At 41.7% G+C, this 14151-nt stretch overlaps 1 protein-coding gene across 1 annotated transcript in view; it reads left to right on the plus strand.

Moving 5' to 3' along the window:
* Positions 1-14151, plus strand: part of Tmem241 (transmembrane protein 241) — a 141864-nt gene that overhangs the window by 63601 nt on the left and 64112 nt on the right. The window lies entirely within an intron of this gene.

Raw genomic sequence — 14151 nt, forward strand, 5'->3', positions numbered from 1 at the left:
CTTGCCTGCTGCTGTTCCACTCAGCCAGCATGATGGGGAAGCCAGAGCAGGCTGTAGGGAGCCATTAAAATTAACTTCACTCCTTCTAGAGGTCACACCCTCTGTTTGGGGCACTGTTCATGCAGGGGGCCGTTTTGGCCAGAAGTGAACAGGAGAAGCTAGTAGTTCCACTGTCTAGAGTTTATAGGCCTCACATGAGTGCTGCCGACTGACGTAAGCAGTTTTGGCTGTAAGAGCCTTGTGAGCTCTGTAGCCCACCATACGTCTCACACCGAATGCTTCTGTGTCTAGGAACACACAAGAGGTGGAGCAGACTCAGACATACCCACACATCCCTAGCCAAAAGAGTCAGAGGAAGGTACAAGCCAAGGCAGACAGGAAAAGTGCCTGAGGTTCAAACGTCCTCTCCAGCTGCGTAGAAGCAGAGACAAGATCTTCTGGCTCATGGTATTTGAACAAAAGCGTCTGGCTGGTCCTTGCCAGGACACCAGTTACACTAGCGTGAAGAATAAGAACATTAGTGAGAACATCAGCGTTGCACCTTTTGGACGAGGCAGATTTCATACTTGTTTTAGGAAGATCACTGAACAAGCAACTGCAGTAATAAGATGTGGGAAAAGTCAGAGCTTAGAATTGCTACCACATATTACCTAAAAAGCACAGTATTCAACAAAAATTAAAGACATTTAGAGAAGCAAATTATGACCTATGGAAAAAGTCAGTGGGAACTGGTTTATCTGGCTGCACATGTAGAGTTAGCTCAGAACATTGCAAAGTGGCTCCTTCAGGACACTCAGGGTGGGACTACAGCCGTGTGAAATCAGAGGGAAGATCCATGAATTCAGAATGTTAGTCACAGGGAATTAGGAAATAACCAGTTGAACATATACTGAAATGAGATTTCTTTTTTTTTTTTTTTTTTTTTTTTTTTTTTTTTTTTTTTTTTGGTTTTTCGAGACAGGGTTTCTCTGCAGCTTTAGAGCCTGTCCTGGAGCTAGCTCTTGTAGACCAGGCTGGCCTCAAACTCACAGAGATCCGCCTGCCTCTGCCTCTGCCTCCCAAGTGCTGGGATTAAAGGCGTGCGCCACCACCGCCCGGCTGAAATGAGATTTCTGTAGAGGGACTCAGCAGATTGGGATGATAGAAAAAGCGAACTGTGAAAGAGAGAAGAAGGCATCATTTAATACAAAGAAAAAATTAATTGGAAAATGTAAGCAGCACTCCAGAGACCTGTGAGACATCACACATATCAGTTTATATATAAAAGCTGTCTTGGGAGAGAAGAGTCAAGGGGAGAAAAGTATTTAGGTGAATAATGGATGAAACTTCCAGATCTTATGAAAGACATAAAAATTCAGTAAGTCCTGAAAACAAACAAAAAACAGAATGCTACCTAAACAAATTATAGTCAGACTGTTAAAAGACAAAGAGAATATGTTAAACACATTGAGGATAAAGGATTCAGCACACATGGAAGAAATCAGTGCAATTAATGAAAAATAGCAAACAAGCCTCAAAACAAAAACCTGGAGGCCAGAGGCAGCAAGAGGAGGCCACATTCAACATGTGAAAGGGAAAAAAGACAACATATGTAACCAGGGACTTAATACATAGCAAAACTGTCCATCAGATTTGACAGAAATAAAGACATTTCCAAATAAATAAAGACTGAGAGATGTGATGCTAGTGGCAATATCAATAATTATATTAAATGCTAATAGACTAAATATTCCTTTTAAAGGGATGGAAAGATGGCTCAGAGGTTAGGAACCCTGACTACTCTTGCAAGGACACAGGTTTGGTTCCCAGCATCCACATGGTGCCTCACAACCACCTGTAAGTGCAGTTCCAGGGGATCTGACACCCTCTTCTGGCCTCTGTGGACACCACGAATGAATGTGGTGCTTAAACATACTTGCAGGCAAGGCACTCAAATACAAAGAATAAAAATAAATGAATCTTTAAAAAAAAATACTCCATTCAAAGGACAGAGGTTGTCAGATTGTATTTTTAAAAGGCAAGATCCAACTACATAGTCTCCAGAAGAGACACGGACGCTGACTTTGAGAATGAGGCAGAGCCAGAATCCTCACAGACATCTATGCAGGCACTTTGAAAAACATCTCAGTACTTTCAATCGGGCAAACTTACAACCATGCAGGACCTCTATGCCCCAAAAATGTTCAAGAGGAATGAAAATGCACACCCACCAAAAACCCTATACTTTGGTGTTTATGGTTGCATTAATAATAAATCCAAGACATGTAAAGAAGGTAGATGTGAGTCTCTTAGTGGATGGATAAACAAGATATCAGATGTATGTAGCAGAATACTATTAAAGAGTAACAAGAAATGGGCTAGTAATATATGTTATAATACAGATGACTCTTAGAAGCATTCTGCTAAGTGGAAAAACATAGTCACAAAGTAATACATATATTATTCCTTTTGTTTAAGATGTCAGAAAACGCTAATTTATACAGACAGAATATATGGAGGTTTTTCATGGAGCAGAAATTTATTGCATATAGGTTTAAAGAAGTTGTGGTTTGTGGGCTGGAAATGACCTAAAGCTACATTGTAGTGATGATTGCATAATCACATAATAGCTTACTAAATTTGCTTACTAAAAATCATCACATTGGGACTGGAGAAGCTGGCTCAGTGGTTAAGAGAACTGGCTGCTCTTCCAGAGGACCTGGGTTCGATTCCCAGCACCCACATGGCAGCTCACAACCATCTGTAACTCCAATTCTAGGGAATGTGACACTTTCACACAGACATGTGTACAGGCGAAACATCGATGTGCATAAAATAAATCTTTAAAAAACTTTTTAAAAGTCATTACATTAAAAAAAGCCACACCTTTCATTTCGATGCTGGGTTTTGTGGCTTGTAAACCATCCTTAAGGGCTGTAAAACATGGCATTCATCTGGCTTTTACGATGTGATGGAGTTTATCTGTGTATGGTTTCGCCTATTTGACCTAATTGTCTCTGAGAATTTCCTTTGCTTTTTTTTCACAACTTGAAAGGAAGTTTATAACTTTTTCCCCAATTCTGGGTGAAAGGCAATTTTTAACTTATTCTTGTGGTTTGATGCTAATCCGTAAGTGTAGAAGATTAGATTAGGTGAACCATCAAGGTTCTTGGCAGCTTTAGTAATCAGATAATCTCTCTCTTTCTCTCTTCAGTACTTCTGTTACCCACCCCCAACACACAACCTTTCTATCACATGTGAGTTCTGTGTTCTTAGCGGCCAAGTATACCCATCCCCTGGACCAGCTGCATGTCTAAATGCACTGGCATTTGTAACATACCACAGCTGTACTTGGTGAGACAGCATTGCCTGGTGACGTCATCATGACCGCAGCCGTACCACTGTTTTCAGAAAGTGACCCAGAAAGATGGCCCTGTGGTGCTAGAGGAAAATTTGGATCCTTCAAAAAACTTGTAGACCCAGGCTGAGATGCCTTGTTCCTGGCTCCAAAATAGTATTCTTTCTTAACCATTGTTCAAGGGGTTGTCATAGCAGCAATCATTTGCATGCTTGCTTGCTTCCTTCCCCTCCCTCCCTCCCTCCCTCCCTCCCTCCCTCCCTCCCTCCCTCCCCTCCCTCCCTCCCTCCCTCCCTCCCTCTCTCTCTCTCTCTCTCTCTCTCTCTCTCTCTCTCTCTCTCTCTCTCTCTCTCTCTCCAGGGTCTCCTTGTGTATCCCTAACTGGTCTGGAACTCCTTGTGTAAACAGGCTAGCCTCACACTCACAGAACAGCCTGCCTCTGCGTTTGAGTGTTAGGATTAAGGGTATCAGCACCATGCCTGGCTTCAGTGATGTTTCTATCATGATTATCATTTTTCTCTCTTGAAATCTGAGAAATACTTTAAGATCCAGAAGGCATTATAGTGCTTAGCAACCTTTGGAAAAAGAAAAGTCTCTTCTCTTAGTAAACTTGAGCATGTGAAATCTAACGCATGAGCAAAGTCGTGAGCTCTTTTCTCACTGGGAGTACCAAGGACTGAACCAGAAAATGTGAATGGATTCAAGAGAACAGCGTGACAGTGACATGTGTAGTTGGAATGGTGGGGCTGTGTCCTGCCACCCGGCTAGTTTTACACCCGAAATAATTACACAGAAACTGTATTCTTTTAAACACTGCCTGGCCCATTAGTTCCAGCCTCTTATTGGTTAATTTTCACATCTTGCTTTAACCCATATTTAGTAATCTGTGTAGCACCACGAGGTGGTCGCTTACCAGGAGAGATCTTAACCTGCATCTGTCTTGGAGAGGAGAAGTATGGCGACTGCGTATGGTGACTGCCTGAAGCGTCTGCCTTTTCTCTCCCAGAATTCTATTCTGTCTACTCCACCCACCTATGTTCTGACCTATTGGGCCAAGCAGTTTCTTTATTAATTAACCAATGAAAGTCCTCCATCAGACATGTGGGTGTGTAAGGAGGGCACAGCCTGAGTTGCCACTCTTAGTGGGGTTTTCCAGCAGATTTAAACCTGTGTGAGAATTCTTCCCAGTTTGGGTAGTGCCTTCTCTCATGCTTTTCATTTCAAACTGCTTAGGTTCTCAGTAGTTGGAAAGAAGCAGCCGAGGTGGGAGCAAGTTCTTAGTGATGACGAGCCGGGAAAGGCGGTGCATCCCCAGTGGCAGCAGCACTCCCTGCCCTTTCAAAGCCAGCTTTGTGTAATGCTGGGCTCCTCAGGAGCTAACGCCATTGTCATCAGCCAGCTATGGCTCATAAAACCAAGTCTGTCCTTTTAATGGCCCTTGGGAAATACTTTTTCTGATAGATCTTCTGATTCAGTTTAAGGTATTTACTTGTTTGGCTTGCTTTTATTTTATCTAGGGATTGATCCCAGAGTCTTAGACAGGCAGGAGCTTTACTGTTGAACTGAACTCTTTTGTTTTGACGTTGTTTTTCAAGATAGAGTTTCTTTGTGTAGTCTTAGCTGTCCTGGAACTCACCCTGTAGAATCTAGCTGGCCTTGAACTCACAGAGATTCCAGCTTTTGAGAGGCAGAATTATCTACAGAGTGAGTTTGAAAAACCACATCATCATCATCATCATCATCATCATCATATTTCAAACCAAGGGCCTATGATCTCCTAAGCTATGGACTTTTGACCAACCTTACAATATCAGACAAGATTTTTTTTTGTTTCTTTGTCTTGTTTTTGTTTGTTTGTGTTTTGAAACAGGGTTTCTCTGTGTAGCCCTGGCTGTCCTGGAATTAGCTCTGTAGACCAGGTGGCTAGCCTCAAAGTCACAGAACTCTGCCTGCCTCTGCCTTCTGATTGCTGGGATTATAGGTGATATTTTTAACACCTGTGATTCTTATATCTATTTGTGTATGAGCACACATATGCACATGTGGAGGCCAGAGGACAACATGTGGGAGTCGATTCTTCCCTTCCACCATGTGAGTCTTGGGATTGACTGCGGTCATCAGGTTTGATGGCAGTGCCTTTACCCATGGAATATTTCACTGGCCTTCTGGTTGCTGTTGGTTTGTTTTTTGATGGAATTACATTTCATATATGCGGGACTCAGATTGTATTAGTCAGGGCTCTATAAGGAACAGAACTGGTAGAATGAACTAATATTTACCTATGTATCAGTAAGGGAAGGGATTTATTAGAGTGTTTTATAGGATGTGGTCTGAGTAATCCAACCATAGCTGTCTCCTTTAGGAAAGGCCAAGAATCTGGCAGCTGTTCAGTCTGCAATCAGATGTTCCGGTCAGTTCCGGTCAGGTGATGGAGTCCCAGGGAGGACTTGACAGCTGCCAGTTTTCAGTCCACGTTGGAATCCTAAAGAATTACGTTCTAACACCAGTGAGGGCAATGTGTCAGGATATATAAACTAGTGAGAGTGGGGGCAAGCAGACATTAGAGTAAAACCTTCCTTTTTCCACGTCCTTCTCTATGGGTTGGCACCATGACATGGCCTATGAATCTTCTGACATCAAGTGACCCTGACTTTGGGTGGGGCTCCTGCCTCAAACAATCCAGTCTGTGGCCAGCTGCTTGGGCGTCAGTTAGTTCCCCATGCAGCTCTCATGCTCTGCTTCCCAGAGCCATGGGATGCCATCAGTACGGGAGAGACCATCCCTGCAGTGCTTGCTGTAGCCTTGGTGTGCATGCACCTCATTTGGCTCCGAAATTCTTTCTTATTCTGTTTTACTACCAGCCTGAAGAAGATAGCAATCCTGTAAGATTTTAGATGTAACATGAAGATATGATATGATATGATATGATATGATATGATATGAAGGCATACAGCTTCTCTTTCAACAGACATGATTCTACCATTACCAAACATTTCTTTAGGGAAGTCTTTGGAGAGTGATGGACACAAGGAAGGAGAAATGCCTTAGCTGTGTTCAGTGTCTGTCCAAGGTCTGTTATAACGCAGAATAGATAAGGGTGAGTTGGGCAATGATGCCAATCTGGGTAGCAAAGGAGCGGCTGAAAGACTCCGAGAGTCATGGTTGCTCAGGCAAGGTTGAAGAAAGGAGCAGGAGCCAGGTAGGATGAGCAGCAGGAGCAGTAAGGCAGGATGAGCAGTAGGGCAGGATGAGCAGCAGGAGCAGTAAGGCAGGATGAGCAGCAGGAGCAGTAAGGCAGGATGAGCAGTAGGGCAGGATGAGCAGTAGGGCAGGATGAGCAGCAGGAGCAGTAGGGCAGGATGTGCAGTAAGTAGGGCAGGATGAACAGGTGGGTGACTGAGTTTGGTTAGAGGAGGAACCGGTGGAGGCATAGGAAACTTGGGGAAAATCAGATGGCAATACAAAGAAGCTGCTCTGTAGAGCCCATTGTGGACTCTGGACGAGCTGCCGGATGGTAAACAATGCTTGGGTGGGCATGTTAACATAGAAACAGATCTTAGATAGAACTGAGCTTCCAGCATTCAGACCGGAGGTAAACCAAAGCTTCAGTGGCAGGAGTAAAAAAGTTGGAAGTCAGATCTGCCGGAAAATTTGAAGGAAAGTAAATTTTAATCAATCTATCATGTGATTGCTATGGGACACGATGAAATAAAGACTAGACCATGTCAGAACAGATGGCGTGGGTGATGATAGTTGTAAAACACCAGTAACGATGGATCCAGAGGAGCCTGGATGCCTCCAAGGTTTGTAACAGTCATGGCATGACAGACAGGAGTGGCAACAATGAGACTGCAGGGAGTAAAGCTGGTGAACTCTATTCTACACAGATGCACATTGCAGCCAAGCATCTAACTAGAGCTGCTTTGCGTTGGAAACCTGGAGAAGTGGGTGAGAACTTAGATCCTGCATCAAAGCAATGCAGGCATGGAAGAGGTCACTGGGAGAGGAAAGACAGGAATGGAAGAACCCAGGTAGACACTTAGCTTGGGAGACGTGCAGGTGCTAGGGACCATAATGAGCAGGTCCCTAGTGACAGCAGAGGGTGGAAGGAAGACCAGGAAGGGCTGTGAGAAGCGCTGTTAGAACAGGTTGAAAAATAGAGCGAGGACATTGGCAGCCTTTGAGGAAGCAGTAAAGAGCAAATTAGGAAAGAAGATGGGTCCTAACTCCCTGAAGAAGTAGAAGGCTGTGAGCTGTGGTCAAGAGGATGATAGCCTAATCTCATGATGAGACGTATTTTCTAGAAAAAGGACTTGGGTGTAAGAATGATGAAAGCCAGAGAATGAGGGGAAGTGGGGAAGACTGGTGTCAATAGTTTGTGGAAGAACCTGGGGGCTGGAGCTGTCCTGGAGAAATCAGAAAGCCTTTACCCATGAGCCTTGGCAGAGATGGGAATAGATGGGAAGGAGGCAGACAGAACTTTAGTCTCCATCTTGAGATGTGTATGGGACAGGGGTTTGGAATTCTGGGGTTGGGGAGGGAGGAAGGGGGAGAAGAGTGCTCACTCCTTGACTCTGCCCACTATTTACTGAACTTCTCTTCTATGATATGAAATGCATGTGCTCCCCTAAAACTCAGTTTGAAATCCTAATCTCTAAGGTGATGTTCATAGTTATAGCCTTAGCACATGGTAAGATTATGAAGGCAGAGTCCCTCTGAGTGACATCAGTGGCCTTATAAAAGGGGCACCAGTCAGTCATGGTGACTCACACCTTTAATCCTTTCACCCAGGAGACAGAGGCAGGCAGATCTCTAAGTTTGAGGCCAGCCTGGTCTATATGACCAGTTTCAGGCCATCCAGAGCTACAGAGTGGGATCCTGTCTCAAAATGAAATGTTGTATAAATCTGCTTTGCCCATCCACCGTGAGAACATAGAAGAAGGATGCTGTCTCTGAGAAACAGCTCTTCCGGGACACAGAACTCACCAGCATTCTGATCTACACTTGACAGTCTGCAGAAGAGTAAGAAGTACAGTTATGTCATCTAGAAGCGACCCAGTCTCTGGTCATTAGTCATAGCAGCTATGATGGACAAAATACCAATATTGGTTACTTTGCTCATTGCTGTGATCAATTACTCAACAGAACATGGTAAGGCAGGAAGGGTTTATTTTGGCTGACAGTTTGGGAGGACACAGGCCTTCATAATGGGGAAGACATGGCAGCAAATTTCCATTTCTCAATCGAACAGGAAGCAGTTATTGGAGAGAAAGTGGGGCTAGGCTCTAAACCTCAAAACCTGCGCATGTAGCCAATTTCCTCTACTGATGCTCCTCCTCCTGTAAATACAGGAGCCTACTATGGTGGTGTCACCCTGAAACCCTCAGGTCTTTCCTCCATAAAGCAGAGTCTGGTCTGCAAGGCATCTAAAGACAACTCAGAGCAGGCAGGACCGAGCGCAGTAACCACCTCGCTGTAGCCTTTACATCTGATAATAGCCCTGTACAAAGAACTGCTAGTGTTAAGAATCGTGACATCTACTCAGTAAAACATTTGCCAGATTTATAAGAACTTACTGGAATATTTCACTCCACAGTGGGACTTCCTTCTGTCCCTGTCACTTGGTCTAACCTTCTCTTGTGGAAGAGTTTGGTGTCAGGAGTTTATTGGGGCTTTTGTCCTTAACTCAGATAGTCAGAATTCACTCTTAGAAGGTGGTTCCCTCACGTTGCTCTTTGGATAGAATGCTCTTCATATAAAGGAAACATTGTAAAACTGGAAGGTACTACAATATGAGCTCTTGATGGTTCCGAGCACATTGAATAAACTGATACTTGTGGGAATAGCAAACCTTGTGGAGGACAATAGAGACCTAAATAAAGACTTAATTTTCACCTAGTCTCAGGTGTGAGAATTGTTTCCTTTTCGGTGAATAAGCACAACACTAATTTCTACCTTATTGAGGGCATGGAATGCCACCGGTCAGCTCTGGACTGGTGAGAGCCAGCCCTGGGCAGCTCCTTGGCTCTGTGAAACGCTGGCTCAAGTCCTTTCACAAAGCTGATCAGTGGTTTCCTGGCTGTGAGTTTACCATTGTGTTCTCTGGTTTGTGGTGTGGATTTACTGCCTGCTACACTGGTGCTCTAAATGCAGCATCCACAAGAACAAGGCTTCTCACAGCCTAAACTGAGATTGCCCAGCAAAAGAAGCCATTGATGTGCCATTCACAGCATTTTAAACTTATATAAAGAGTCATTGATCCAAAACAGTCACTGTGTATTTGAAAATGTATTTTTGCTGGTTTCCATGGAGACCCCCAACTGGCTGCTCTGTGATTACTCTCTAGTCTTAATTACATGCTGGCATCTCCTGGGAGCCTTCAAAGCTGTGTCCTTAAGAACATCTCCTTGTGGATAACGTGACTGCCACCCTGGTCTAAACTCCCATGTAGGAGTTTCTAGTAAGACGGGGGGAGGGGGGGACAAATGCTGCTAGTAAATTTATCCTGATTTATCGTGATGAAAAATTTTGATGTACACAGGAGGTTTTCTGAGCTCCGACTTTCTGTCTCGGACTTTCTTGCAGGCGAAGGCCACAGCACAGCTACTTTCTCTTTTTTCGAGGTGGCATGCTGACATACTTCGTGACCTGTTGCCAAGATACTGAACTAAGCAGGAGACTTCAATATGTCAGTAGGCTAGATAAAATTAAGTTTTTAAAAGGTTATATTTCTTTATGTGTATGAGTATTTTGCCTGTATGTATGTATTGTAGAGGCCAGAGGAAGATTCCTTGCAACGGGAGTTATTACAGATGGTTGGGAGCCTTCATATGGGTGCTAAGAATTGAACTTGGTCTTATGCAAGAGTGAGTGCTCTTAACTGCTGATCTAGCTCAGTAGCCCCTAAACTAAAAAAAATTGTGACAAGACATCCAACATTGACCGCTAAGATTCTATACACGTGTAGACACGGGACACCTGCACATGTATATGCATACACACAGAAACAGACTGACACATGCATCACACACAAAAGGCTGAGTTGTTTTAATAGGGGAATCATGCAAGATTTCTGACATCTTAATAATATAAATTTTTACTTTTTATTGATTTTATGTACTTATTTATATGTGCACATGGATGTGTGTGCATACCCGTGTATGAGTAGGGAGCCCAGAGTTGATGATAGGTGTCTGCTCTTTTTTTATTTATTATTTATTTTTTTCTTTTTTTATTGATTTTTATTGAGTTCTACATTTTTCTCTGCCTCTCCCCTCCCCTTCAACCCTCTTCCAAGGTCCCCATGCTCCCAATTTACTCAGGACATCTTGTCTTTTTTCTGCTTCCCATGTAGATTAGATCTACGTCTGTCTCTCTTAGAGTCCTCACTGTTGTCTAGGTTCTCTGGGATTGTGATTTGTGGGCTGGTGTTCTTTGCTTTGTGTTTAAAAACCACTTATGAGTGAGTACATGTGATAATTGTCTTTCTGGGTCTGGGTTACCTCATTCAAAATGATGTTTTCTAGCTCCATCCATTTGCCTGCAAAATTCAAGATGTCATTACTTTTTCTGTTGTGTGGTACTCCATTGTGTAAATGTACCACATTTTCCTTATCCATTCTTTGGTCGAAGGGCATTTAGGTTGTTTCCATGTCCTGGCTATGACAAACAATGCTGCTATGAACATAGTTGAGCACATGTCCTTGTGGCACGATTGAGCATCCTTTGGATATATACCCAAAAGTGGTATTACTGGGTCTTGAGGAAGGTTATTTCCTAATTTTCTGAGAAATAGCCACACTGACATCCAAAGGGGTTATACCGACTTGCATTTCCACCAGCAATGCAGAAGTGTTCCCTTTACCCCATATCCTCTCCAGTATAAGTTGTCATCAGTGTTTTTGATCTTGGCCATTCTTACGGGTGTAAGAGGAATCTCAGAGTTGTTTTGATTTGCATTTCTCTGATGGCTAAGGATGTTGAGCATTTTCTTAAGTGTCTTTCAGCCATTTTAGATTCCTCTGTTGAGAGTTCTCTGTTTAGAGCTGTACTCCATTATTTAAATTGGATTATTTGTTCTTTTGATGACCAATTTCTTGAGTTCTTTGTATATTTTGGAGATTGACCTCTGTTTGATGTGGGGTTAGTGAAGAGCTTTTCCCATTCAGTAGGCTGCCGTTTTATCTTGTTGACCATGTCCTTCGCTTTATAGAAGCTTTTCAGAAGGTCCCATATATTAATTGTTTCTCTCAGTGTCTGTGCTGCTAGCGTTCTATTTAGGGAATGGTCTCCTGTGCCAATGCTTTCAAGTGTACTTCCCACTTTCTCTTCCATGAGGTTCAGTGTGGCTGGCTTTATGTTGAGGTCTTTGATTCATTTGGACCTGAGTTTTGTGCATGGTGATAGAGATGGGTCTATTTTCATTCTTCTACATGCTGATATCCAGTTATGTCAGCACCATTTGTTAAATATGCTTTCTTTTTTTCCATTTGATATTTTTTGCTTCTTTGTCAAAAATCAGGTGTTCGAAGGTGTGTGGATTAATATGTGGTTCTTCTATTCGGTTCCATTGGTCCTCTTGTCTGTTTTTATGCCAATACCAGGCTGTTTTCAGTACTGTAGCTGTGTAGTAGAGTTTGAAGTCAGAGATTGTGATGTCTCCAGAAGTTCTTTTATTGTACAATATTGTTTTGGCTATCCTGGATTTTTTGCTTTTCCATATGAAGTTGAGTACTGTTCTTTCAAAGTCTGTGAAGAATTTCAGGGATTTTGATAGGCATTGCATTGAATCTGTAGATTGTAAGATTGCCATCTTAATTATGTTAATTCTACCTACCAAAGAACATGGGAGAGCTTTCACATTTCTGGTGTCTTCTTCCATTTCTTTCTTTAAAGATTTAAAGTTCTTGTCATACAAGTCTTCAACTTGTTTGGTTAGAGTTACTTTGAGATATTGTATGCTATTTGTGTCTGTTTGTGAAGGGTGATGTTTTTCTTATTTCTTTCTCAGTGATTTTATCATCTGTGTACAGGATGATTTTTTTAAAATTAATCTTGTATCTTGCTACATTACTGAAAGTGTTTATGAGTTGTAGAAGTTCCCTGATAGAATTTTTGGGATCACTTATGTAAGCTATCATATCAGCAGCAAACAGTGAGAGTTTGACTTCTTCTTTTCTGATTTGTATCCCCTTGATCTCCCTTTGGTGTCTTATTGATGTAGCTAAGACCTCAAGATCTATATTGAATAGATATGGAGAGAGTGGACAACCTTGTCTTGTTCCTGATTTCAGTGGGATCACTGAGAATTTCTCACCATTTATTTTGATGTTGGTTGTTGGCTTATTGTATATTGCCTTTATTATGTTTAGGTATGTTCCTTGTATCCTTGCTCTCTCTAAGACCTTTATCATGAAGGGATGCTGTATTTTGCCAAAAGCTTTTTTGGCATCTAATGAGATGATCATGTGGTTTTTATTTTTCAGTTTTTTATATAGTGGATTATGTTGACAGATTTTTGTATGTTGAACCATTCCTGCATCTCTGAGATGAAGCCGACTTGATCATGCTGAATGATGGTTTTGATGTGTTCTTGGATTCAGTTTACCAGTATTTTATTTAGTATTTTTGCCTCAATGTTCATGAGTGAGATTGGTCTGTAATTCTCTTTCTTAGTAATGTCTTTTTGTGGCTTGGGTATTAGGGTAATTGTAGCCTCATAGAAAGAGTTTTGTAGTGTTCCTTCTGTTTCTATTGTGTGGAATAATTTGAGGAGTATTTGTATTAGTTCTTCTTTGAAAATCTTGTAGAATTCTGAGCTGAAACCATCTGGTCCTGAGCTTTTATTGGTTGAGAGACTTTTGATGACTGTTTCTATTTCTTCAGCAGTTATAGGTCTGTTTAATTTGCTTATCTGGTCTTGATTTAATTTTGGTAAGTGATATTTATCCAGAAAGTTGTCCATTTCCTTTAAGTTTTCCAATTTTGTGGAGTACAGGTTTTCAAAATATGACCTGATGATTCTCTGTACTTCCTCCGTGTCTGTTGTTATGTCCCCCTTTTCATTTCTAATTTTGTTAATTTGGATATTCTTTCTCTGCCTTTTGGTTAGTTTGGATAAAGGTTTGCCTATTTTGTTGATTTTCTCAAAGAACCAACTCTTTGTCTCATTGATTCTTTGTATTGTTTTCTTTGTTTCTATTTTGTTGATTTCAGCTCTCAATTTTATTATTTCCTGCTGTCTAGTTCTCTTAGGTGAGTTTGCTTTTTTTGTTCTAAAGTTTTCAAATGTTCTCTTAATTCACTAGTGTGGGATTTTTCCAGCTTCTTTATATAGGCATTTAGTGCTGTGAACTTTCCTTTTAACACTGCTTTCATTGTGTCCCATCATAAATCTGGGTATGTTGAGTGGTCATTTTTATTGAATTTTAGGAAGTCTTTAATTTCTCTCTTTACTTCTTCCTTGACCCATTGATGATTCAGGTGAGCACTGTTTAATTTCCATGTGTTTGTGGGCTTTATGGAATTAGTATTGCTGTTGAATTCTTATTTTAAGCCATGGTGATCTGATAAGATACATGGGGTTATTCCATTTTTTTTTTGTATTTGTTGAGTTAGTTTTGTTACCGAGTATGTGGTCAATTTTTGAGACGGTTCCATGAAGTGCTCAGAAGAAGGTGTATTCTTTTTTGTTTGGATGGAATATTTTATAGGTGTCTGTTAAGTCCATTTGGGTCATAACATCTGTTATTTCCCTTATTTCTCTGTTAATTTTTATCTTACTTACCTGTCCAGTGGTGAGAGTGGAGTGTTGA

Source organism: Arvicola amphibius, chromosome 5 (assembly GCF_903992535.2).
Source record: "Arvicola amphibius chromosome 5, mArvAmp1.2, whole genome shotgun sequence".
In the NCBI taxonomy this organism is placed as follows: Eukaryota; Metazoa; Chordata; class Mammalia; order Rodentia; family Cricetidae; genus Arvicola; species Arvicola amphibius.